Here is a 12,019-nt window from a genome sequence, read left to right as displayed (position 1 = left end):
AACCCCCTGTTTCCATGAAATGAGGGGATTGTGACCAGCCAGCCAGGGGACCCCCAGCACCACTGGAAACGCAGGTGAATCAATAAGGAAAAAGTTAATGCTTTCCCTATGATTCCCCAGCGTTACCATGTCCAGCGGCACCGTAGACTCCCTGACTAGCCCTGACCCTAATGGTCGGCTATCTAAGGAGTGCACGGGGAAGGGGGAATCTATCGGCACCCGTGGAATGCCCAGCTTAATGGCAAGTCCACGGTCCATAAAGTTCCCAGCTGCGCCTGAATCGACTAGCGCCCTATGCTGGGAAGAGGGAAAAAATTTAGAAAATGAAACAGGCAAAAACACATGACCAACAGGGGGTTCTGGGCGAATCTGGTGCTGACTCACCTGAGGTGACCGAGAAGTGTTCTGCCTGCCTTCTCGACTCCCAGACTGGCTCCTCCAGCACCGGTCGGCCGTGTGTCCTCTCCGACCACAGCTGGTGCAGGAGGAGCCACCTCCTCCGGTGCCCCTTGGCACGGCCCCCCCTACCTCCATAGGGGTAGGGGCGGGGGTGCACGGGGGTGGAACGGGCAGGACCCTCTCCGAACGCCCGCGGGCAGCCAGCAAATTGTCCAACCGTATGGACATGTCAATGAGTTCGTCCAGGGATAGATTGGTGTCCCTACAGGCCAGCTCCCTGCGGACGTCCGCCCGGAGACTACACCGGTAGTGGTCTATGAGGGCCCTGTCATTCCACCCCGCTCCAGCAGCCAAGGTCCTAAACTCCAGCGCGAAGTCTTGAGCGCTCCTCGTCTCCTGCCTGAGGTGGAACAGCCGTTCACCCGCCGCTTTACCTTCGGGGGGGTGGTCGAAAACAGCCCGAAAGCGGCGGGTAAACTCTGGGTAGTGGTCCCTCGCCGAGTCTGGAGCGTTCCAGACCGCATTAGCCCACTCCAGAGCTCGGCCCGTCAGGCAGGAAACGAGGGCACTTACGCTCTCCTCTCCTGTAGGAGCAGGTCTGACGGTGGCCAGGTACAACTCTAGCTGGAGAAGAAACCCCTTGCACCCAGCCGCCGTCCCATCGTACTCCCTCGGGAGTGCCAGGCGAAGCGCGCCAGAGCCAGACGTCGTAGGAGGAGGAGATGGTTGTATCGGGGGGGGTGTAGGTGGAGAGAGGATACCACTCCTCTCCCATCGTTCCATCCTCTCCATCATCTGGTCCATGGCGGATCCGATGCGATGCAGGACCGATGTATTGTGCTGGACACGTTCCTCCATTGAGGGTAGTGGAGTGCCCGCTGCTCCCGCTGATTCCATGCTCCTTCTGGTGGTGCGGGATTCTGTAATGTCTTGTCTGTGGTGTGGCGGAAAGAAGCGCAGGAAGCAGCGAACACTGTGTGGTAATTTTAATTAAGAACCACCCGTACAAAATAAGAGGTCTCCCAACAACAGGGAAAAAATACAATGAACAAGCACAGTCAACAAACGCAGTTGACATACAGAAAAACAATCCCGCACAATAGGGTGCGGGCCAGCTGAACTAAATAGCCCTCTTAATTACCTAACTCAGGGCAGGTGAGAAAACATTAAAAAAAGGGAAAAACAAAAAGGGAATCGGTGGTAGCTAATAGGCCGGTGACGACGACCGCCGAGCGCCACCCGAGCAGGAGGGGGCGCCACCGTCGGTAGGAATCGTGACACAACCAAAACAAACAGCAAATGCATCCAACAAATGTGTAGAGTCATAAGGTTGATGTAGTCATTGCATGCTATGAATATTCCAAAAAAACGTAACCTTTTACTACTTAGATTCAAATATACTTTAAGTGAATTTGTCCCAATACTTTTGCAAAAAGTGCTGTAATTTTTAAACGGTTCACATGATATGGATGAAAATACCCTGCACTTTAACCCCATGGTCATTGTTTGATTTCAAATCCAAACTTTTGAAGTATAGAGCCAAAAGAAGAATTATTGTCCCAATAATTACAGAGGACACTGTAAATCCAGGGTTGTTTACAGGACAGTGATCATCATAGAGGGATGCCAGTGATACAGCAGTGAGAGAAGAGGGCAAGCAATGAAGAACTGCCTTCTTTTTGATAAACAAAACGGCCCTTCATGTTCCTGTTGTAATCTATTAAAAAACAAACACAATGTGTTTGAAGACTACCATATCAAATCATTGATAGAATTTTAGATGAATGCCAACATTGAATAGCATACGGCAGGAGTGCAGTTAAACCCAATTTAGGGATCAAACCAAGTTAGGAGACTGCAGGGAGAATGATAGTATTTGTTTAAAGTGTTTTCTCAAACTTCTCCGGGGACCCAATTTCAAGTAGAGCAACCACAGCATATTTACTCAAATCGTCAGCAGCCAAATGATTGACAACAAAACAAACAAAAAGATTGCTGAAGCTCTATTCAGCGACATTGTATTATGAATGTGTGGATGGCCTGTGTGGAATGTGTGGATGGCTTGCCCTCCACACCACCAGGGTATGGGCTAGTAGTCATGACCTGCAGGAGGGCCCCTGACCTGGGAGATAGGCTGTCCACACCAGGCCTCCCAGTTGGGACCACTGGTTAAAGAGGTTTAATTAACTCACATCTCATTGTTTCACAGCCATCTTATTTCTGGGGGTCTGAGTTAAGAATCTAGCCAACGGCGTGGGCCGCCAGTTATTATAACTCACTGACTCATAAAGAAACACTTTTACATACAAACCAAAGACTTCCCAAACCTCCCAGGCTGAATAATGGGTCCAAATTAATCTATCTCAATGCAGTTTTTTTAATTCAAAATAGCACTTCCAATTTCTCTTTTTTAATTCATGGTTGCCATTGGATGTATCAATTGTGCGGGGAGGAGAGGAGAGGGACGTTTTTTATTAATTGGTTTGATATGGATTAGATATGAGAGCTGTTCCCACACTCCCCTGCAATCGCATTTCAATTAATAACACCCACTGAGGCGTTGCCTGCAGATGTGGAATAAAGATGGCCTGTCACTCACACTGCGAGGAAGCATTTGCAATTTGTCACTGGCTTCCTCCTCTCTCTCTCTCCCTAAACCTCAATATTTTTCTGCTGAAATCACGCCACATTTTATTCATTTATTTATTCTCCCTGGGATTGGTTGGGTCAGAGTGGGGAGAGAAAAGCACAGAGCTGTTAAGAGGTTTCTCTTTACGGAGATGGCATGCAACTTTAAAACCTGTCCTAGTGCGCCACATTTCAAATGAGATGGGAGACAACACAGCCATTTCCTATTAGGTTGAGCCTCTCTCCTTTCTCGGCTGAATGGTAACCTGCAGAACCAACCCCTCCCTCTTCCCTTTTTCTCGCCTCTTCTGGACTCTCTTTCTCCATAGTTATTCTCAATTGACAACGGCTATTTATTTCAGAAAACTAAATAGGAAATCTCAGAGGATCAATTGTTCTCTCTAAAAGGAGCTTACTTTTCACATCATTTTTTTCTCCTTCTCCTCATCTGTTCACTCTGGCAAGGTTGGCTTGATGCAACAAGCAACTAGCATCCAGATTGGTCAGGCTCCAATGGGGCTGAGATAAGGAATGCAGACAGGGTCTCCCAGGGCCCATCTCAAGGCTTTAGTTCAAAAGGAGCTGGACGGTACCATTTTCTCTACAGTATACCCTACCAAACTGAGAGCTTGGGACTACAGTGAGGGGAAAAGTATTTGATCCCCTGCTGATTTTGTACATTTGCCCACTGACAAAGAAATGATCATTCTATAATTTTAATGGTAGGTTTATTTGAACAGTGAGAGACAGAATAACAACAAAAAAATCCAGAAAAACGCATGTCAAAACTGTTATAAATTGATTTGCATTTTAATGAGGGAAATAAGTATTTGACCCCTCTGCAAAACATGACTTAGTACTTGGTGGCAAAACCCTTGTTGGCAATCACAGAGGTCAGATGTTTCTTGTAGTTGGCCACCAGGTTTGCACACATCTCAGGAGGGATTTTGTCACACTCCTCTTTGCAGATTTTCTCCAAGTCATTAAGGTTGAGGCTGAAGTTTGGCAAGTAGAACCTTCAACTCCCTCCACAGATTTTCTATGGGATTAAGGTCTGGAGACTGGCTAGGCCACTCCAGGACCTTAATGTGCTTCTTCTTGAGCCACTCCTTTGTTGCCTTGGTTGTGTGTTTTGGGTCATTGTCATGCTGGAATACCCATCAACGGCCCATTTTGAATGCCCTGGCTGAGGGAAGGATGTTCTCACCCAAGATTTAACGATGTATGGCCCCGTCCATCGTCCCTTTGATGCGGTGAATTGTCCTGTCCCCTTAGCAGAACAACACCCCCAAAGCATAATGTTTCCACCTCCATGTTTGATGGTGGGGATGGTGTTCCTTCTCCTCCAAACATGGCGAGTTGAGTTGATGCCAAAGAGCTCCATTTTGGTCTCATCTGACCACAACACTTTCACCCAGTTGTCCTCTGAATCATTCGGATGTTCATTGGCAAACTTCAGACGGGCATGTATATGTGCTTTCTTGAGCAGGGGGACCGTGCGGGCGCTGCAGGATTTCAGTCCTTCACGGCGTAGTGTGTTACCAATTGTTTTCTTGGTGACTATGGTCCCAGCTGCCTTGAGATCATTGACAAGATCCTCCCGTGTAGTTCTGGGCAGATTCCTCACCGTTCTCATGATCATTGCAACTCCACGAGGTGAGATCTTGCATGGAGCCCTAGGCCGAGGGAGATTGACAGTTCGTTTGTGTTTCTTCCATTTGCGAATAATCGCACCAACTGTTGTCACCTTCTCACCAAGCTGCTTGGCGATGGTCTTGTAGCCCATTCCAGCCTTGTGTAGGTCTATAATCTTGTCCCTGACATCCTTGGAGAGCTCTTTGGTCTTGGCCATGGTGGAGAGTTTGGAATCTGTTTGATTGATTGCTTCTGTGGACAGGTGTCTTTTATACAGGTAACAAACTGAGATTAGGAGCACTTCCTTTAAGAGTGTGCTCCTAATCTCAGCTCGTTACCTGTATAAAAGACACTTGGGAGCCAGAAATCTTTCTGATTGAGAGGGGATCAAATACTTATTTCCCTCATTAAAATGCAAATCAATTTATAACATTTTTGACCTGTGTTTTTCTGGATTTTTTTGTTGTTATTCTGTCTCTCACTGTTCAAATAAACCTACCATTAAAATTATAGACTGATAATTTCTTTGTCAGTGGGCAAACGTACAAAATCAGCAGGGGATCAAATACTTTTTTCCCCTCACTGTATAAGGTTCTATCTGCCACCCATCACGGCCACCTAATCATCCCCAGTTTACAATTGGCTCATTCATCCCCCTCCTCTCCCCTGAAGCTATTCCCCAGGTCGTTGCTGTAAATGAGAATGTGTTCTCAGTCAACTTACCTGGTAAAATAACGGTAAAATAAATAAATAAATAAATCTGCAATAAAAGGAAGTTCCGAACCATCATTGGTTTGAATGGTGTCAGCAATTTCTATATTGTATTCGTGAATTGGGGTATTTAGAGTACTATATAGGTAGAGAACACTGAACAGGACAAATATGCAATAGAACCTTATAGCCCCAAGCTCTCAAAACCACAAACATTGTCAGGTCTGAAAAGGATGGTTGCTATGAAGAGAACTCCTGACTTACTGACATACACTGGGGTAATGGTTTTGTCTTCCACAGCAGCTTTCCTCAGAAGGTGTCCTCATAACTGTCTCTGACTGTCAATGTGAAGTGAACATAATGTGAGTATATGGAGCAGAGTCTTTGTTACTGTAACTTTGGACTGTGTGTTGCTGTACACAACTAGGGAGGGAGGGAGGGAAAAATAAACAACAAGTGGGAGGGAGATCAAATGAAATAGAATGGGGAAAAGCAAGCAGAGAACAGAACTATGAAAATAGAAGCAAGGGGGAACAAATTAATGAATGGCAGATGAAATGGCACATGTCAGAGTGGTGCAGGGACGGATAGAGCAGGAGAGGAGCGGGAGAGGAGCGGCAGAGGAGCGGGAGAAGAGTGGAGTTTGCTGCTGAATGGCGGAATATGAATCACAGGCAGAGCAGAGCGGTGATGTGCCGGCTCATTTGGGAGCTGATGTGTCGGGGAGCGGCGGATGGGTGTTAATGAGGAGACTACGTGACTCTCTAAAAAGCCTGATGCATCCCAGAGCGGCCCGGGGGGAACAGAGAGGGGGAACAGCGCTGGGGGATGAGGAGAGGAGAGAGGGGGCCAAACTCTAAAACCTGGAGGCTCCCACTACACTGCTTCACCATGTAGCCTGGGACAGAGCTTCTCTTGTCATTAGCAGAGACAGGTGTATTTTTCTAGCAATGAATGACAACTGTCTGACTAGGATTTTCATGTCACGTTTACATGTAACTGTACAGGTGTTTTAGACATGTTGGCATAATAACCCCAGGGTTTCCGAAAAGAGTAGTGAAATACAGGCCATCTGTGAACACATCTGGCTTGTTTGTTATCACTGATTGCAACCACCCAACATTTTGATTGGAATATAACTGAACTCACATTGTTCCTTAATCCAGCTCTCTAGGAGGAATATACGGTTTACAATTACTGTTACATAAGTCGAAATGCTGATTGCTCATACCTGTAATTGCCTGCAGTGCTGATAACAGTTGTACCATTCGTTAAATTGGAAGCAACACAGTGTAGGATAGTGTCGACAGGAGAAAGATAGGGAATAACTCCATATTTGGCCTAAAATAAATAATGTGCCATCTCCCATTACAGACAGCTCACCTGTATATGCAGAACACATTAATGACTTGTAGCTGATTGAACTTGTTTGTTTGTGTCCTCATCGGTCTGAAAAACAGTGTCTGGATGAGAATTGAAAAAAAGACTGCCTTATAAAACCAAAATCAGGCCGTCTAACAAATTCTCAGAAAGCACCCCCTAAAAAAATTTGATGGCTAGTTAAATCAAATTAAACACAAATGTAGCAGTCATTGTTCAGGAGGCTGGGTGCTCCTCTTGCGGCACCAGTCATTGTTCAGGAGGCTGGGTGCTCCTCTTGCGGCACCAGTCATTGTTCAGGAGGCTGGGTGCTCCTCTTGCGGCACCAGTCATTGTTCAGGAGGCTGGGTGCTCCTCTTGCGGCACCAGTCATTGTTCAGGAGGCTGGGTGCTCCTCTTGCGGCACCAGTGCTGATTTAAGCAGAAACGACTGCTAGGGGGCACCAAAGTTTTCCATCATCAGTTTTCCTCTTGTTTCCACTCACTGACAGTCACTCAGTTAGCCCATGTCAGCTAACATTTGAAAGATTGTTAGGTAAATTAGTCTAGCCAGCTATCTAAACCTTGTAGTAATCATGCTCAAATATAAAGATCCAGTTCATTTAAAAATAGGAGTCCCCTTACACTTCAATGTTTTAGCATGTAAATCATGGTGGGGCAAAAAATACATATATGTTTTTGATGCATGCCAGCAAAGCCACTACACTAAACAATACATTAATTGCACTATAATGGTGATAAACGGTGCCCACAAACTGTTAGGGCCTACATAAAGCTGTCTCAACAGTAGTCCCAATACCTTACCACTGCTACAACTGGCTATCAGCGGATCCTTGTCTGGCAACGAATCAGTTCATTCAGTGTCATTTACTGCCTTAAAAAAAACATAACTGATATGGCTGATTTGCTTTAACAAATGTGGTTTCTGCTGACAATTGAGATGTACAAACTATGGCATAAGGGGACAACGAGCGGATAAGATGCGATCAGTAATTTCGATTAAGACATGAATGAATGAGCTAGGACAGACGTAGTCAATATAACTATTTGTTCAGCACTTTTGAAATGTACAGCGACAGAATTCAGAACATGGGCTGTTCTTACAGCATTCTCCCTGTACACCAAGTCAGAACTGTAGGATAAATAAAGGGGGCATTTAAGCAGACAATGAAAGCTCTTACAATATTAGATGATTACATTTCTCTAAAACAGGCTATAGGCTACATGTGCACCACCAAGTCAGAACAGTAGGCAAAATGTATTTTAATTTAAAAAAAATTAACTAGGCAAGTCAGTTAAGAACAAATTCTTATTTACAATGACAGCTTAGTGGTTTACCTGTCTTGTTCAGTGGCAGAACAACAGATTTTTACCTGGTCAGCTCAGGGATTTGATCTAGCAACCTTTCGGTTACTGGCCCAACACTCTAACCACCAACAACGGGGTGGCTACCTGCTGCCACATTAAGAGGGGAAAAGGGATAAAATTATAAGGGTGAGGCACATGAGCTAATAACAGCTTACTACATTCACTTAGTATTACTTTCTTAGCTACAGTATTTTTATTTAATTCATTTTTTTTACCTTTATTTAACTAGGCAAGTCAGTTAAGAACAAATTCTTATTTTCAATGATGACCTAGGAACAGTGGGTTAACTGCCTTGTTCAAGGGCAGAACAACAGATTTTACCTTGTCAGCTCGGGGATTCAATCTTGCAAAATTTTGGTTACAAGTCCAACACTCTAACCACTAGGCTACCTGCCGCCTACCTGCCACATATTACATAATTTATGCAGCAGAATACAAGACATTTTTGGACTCACCTTGCCTTGCTGTGCTCACTTGAACAGGAAGGTGGCGCGGCGGTCCTTAGTGGGTGTCACGCTGGTATGAATGATTTGGGAGACAGACGCAGGATTGCGTAATAGAGTTTTTTATTTCACCCAAATTACGGCGTGCCGTGTAAAGGCATGTGGATGAAGACAAAACAAACACTATACAAAACACAGGGTAGAAACCCAAACAAAAGAGCGAGGAGTACCTTGAATAAATAACACACGTGCACAATGATTAACACATGGGACGAGACCCATAATCATCTGCGCAATCCACAATGGTACGAAAGCCAAAACACACAGCACAGGTACTTACACGACCAACGGACATTGTAACAATAATCGACAGGACAATGGTAAACCAAGGACACACTTATACAATTACTAATCACTGGGAATAGGGGCCAGGTGTGCGTAATGAAAGTTCCGGAGGGATCCGTGACAGTACCCCCCTGACGCGCTGCACCAGCAGTGCAACAACACCGGCCTCGAAGGCGATCACAGGAACCCAAGCGGGTCACTCAGGACCCGATGCAGCTGCCGAAGTTGCGTCATAGTCGGACGGGCCAGTTGCCGCTGCCGAAGATGCGGCGGCGTCGAATGGACCAGTTGCAGTGGCGTCGGATGGACCGGTTGTGGCGGCGTCGGACAGGCCAGTTGCAGCTGCTGAAGTTGTGGTAGCGCCGGACGGACCAGTCGCAGCTTCGTCGGACGGGCCATTCCCACTGTCTCCCTTACTGGTCGATTATTCTGTCACGCTGGTATGAATGATTTGGGAGACAGGCACAGGAATGCGTAATATTTTTTATATTTCAACCAAATTATGGTGTGCCGTGTAAAGGCATGGGGACGAAGACCAAACAAACACTATACAAAACACAGGGTAGAAACCCAAACAAAAGAGCGAGGAGTACCTCGAATAAATAACACACGCTCACAATGATTAACACACAGGACGAGACCCGTAATCATCTGCGCAATCCACAATGGCACAAAAGCCAAAACACACAGCACAGGTACTTACACGAGCCAGGTGCGCGTAATGTTCCGGAGGGATCTGTGACAGTGGGCAAATTTTGACATCAAACTTTGTCATCAAAGTCTGGAATTCCCTGAATTTATGGTGCATTCAAGACAACTGGGAACTCTGAAAAAAAACAAGGGTGAATCATGATGACGTCAGTGATCTTCAGGTCAGAGCTCTAGAAAGAGACCAGAGTTCCCGACCTACAATTCCGAGTTGGATGACCGTACTTTCCCAGTTGGAGCAAATTTGTTTCTGAATTCCCAGTTGTCTGGAACACACTGAAGTCAGAATTCCAGGTTCCAAGTTTCTAGTTGTTTTGAGCACGGCAGAAGTCATGCTGGATTAACAGCATGGCCAATGTTGAATGTTTATCCTTTTAAGCTTGGAAAAGACCCAGACTTGGGACCACACACCCACTCCACTCAATAGCAAGCTAGTGATTGCTTTGCAATGCTTGCAGTTAGACATTGATTCCTTCTAAACAACTCATTGTTGAATTTGCGATTTCCAACTTGTTGTGTAATGTTTATGTCCAATGGCTGATGAGCACCGATACGTTTTATCGATATTTATCTTCATATGACAAGGATTCAAAAGTATCTGCCAGTAGATTGTCGACTTGATTCATGATGGTGACTGCTAGCTAAGATTTTGAAAGTATGATGTTGACATGATCAATCCAATCAAAGCTACTGTAGATATAACGTGATTTGACATAATTTTATCTGTGGCCAATGACCTTGAGCCTTCTTGGATGGGCATGTCTAATGTAACTTTATGGCAGCACCCAAGGGGCTTGAATTTGAAAGCGCTATCCTTAGATTGTCCCCATGAGTGACAGAACAGTGAGCCAATCACAGCGCAACTAAAGAACATTACCAACCCCTACACTCTGTATTTTCCGCTGGCTGCCCCACCACCACAGAAAGCACTGAGCTAGGCTGAAACACATGCATTTTGGAGCTGCCTTACTCAAGAAAGCAAAAAAGAGACCAAGTTTCAATGAGTACATTTTTACATTGTTTGCGAACTGATATGTGACACGTATTAATTCCAAAATAACAGGTAACCCCCCCCCCCATTTTATATTAAAAATAAAATGTTTAAGCTAAAAAGGTGGGGCTCAAAACATGCTCTGAATGACGATTCGCCACTAGTTGGGATTCTAGCAAAATGCCGATACATGGGAGATAATATAAGACAAGTACTGGAAACAATAGAACACTATGAAAAATCTGGTAAACCAGGCCTGGTATTCATAGCTGATTTTGAAAAGGCTTTTGATAAACTACGACTGGAATTTATATATAAATGCCTGGAATATTTCAATTTTGGAGAATCTCTTATATAATGGATAAAAGTTATGTATACTAATCCTAGGTGTAAAATAGTAAAGAATGGCTACTTCTCAGAAAGTATTAAACTGTCAAGAGGAGTAAAACAAGGTTGTCCACTATCGGCATATCTATATATTATGGCCATCAAAATGTTAGCTATTAAAATCAGATCCAATATTAATATCAAGGGGCTAGAAATCCGGGGTTTAAAATCCACAATTTGGATACCTCCACAGTCTCATAGAGGATCTAGATAATTTTTTCTAACCTGTCTGGATTACAATTAAATTATGATATACTATGATATAATAAAGTATACTATATTACGTATTGGATCACACATTTTACATTACTGTGTAGTTTACCAATAAAACAGTCTGATAGTGATGTGGACATACATGCTATTCATATCCCGAAAGAAAGAAATTAACAATACATTTTTATGGAAAGTTAGCAAAAATAGATAAGATCTTGCTTCCATGGAAAGGAAAATACCTGTCTATTTGTGGAAAAATCACCCTGATTAACTCTTAGGTCATATCCCAGTTTACCTATTTACTTATGGTTTTGCCTATACCTAGCGACCTGTTTTTAATATTATATAAGCAAACAATATTCAATTTTATTTTAAACGGCAAGCCAGACAAAATTAAACAAGCCTATTTATATAATGAATATAAATTCGGAGGGCAGAAATGATTAAATAGGAAAGCATTAGACCTCTCACTATAGGCTGGTTTTCTAGCAGATTAGTAAGGATGTCTCACCCTATGTTCAAGAGTTCCTCTGTCCAGTGTCTGCGTTCTTTGTCCCATCTTAATCTTTTCTTTTTATTGGCCAGTCTGAGATATGGCTTTTTCTTTGCAACCCTGCCTAGAAGGCCAGCATCCCGGAGTCGCCTCTTCACTGTTGACATTGAGGCTGGCGTTTTGCAGGTACTATTTAATGAAGCTGCCAGTTGAGGACTTGTGAGGCGTCTGTTTCTCAAACTAGATACTCTAATGTACTTGTCCTCTTGCTCAGTTGTGCACCGGGCCTTTCACTCCTCTTTCTATTCTGGTTAGTGT

Source organism: Salmo salar, chromosome 15, assembly GCF_965601325.2.
Source record: "Salmo salar chromosome 15, fSalSal1, whole genome shotgun sequence".
Lineage (NCBI taxonomy): Eukaryota > Metazoa > Chordata > Actinopteri > Salmoniformes > Salmonidae > Salmo > Salmo salar.
The sequence above is the reverse complement of the archived record's forward strand: the minus strand, read 5'-3'. Positions refer to the sequence as shown.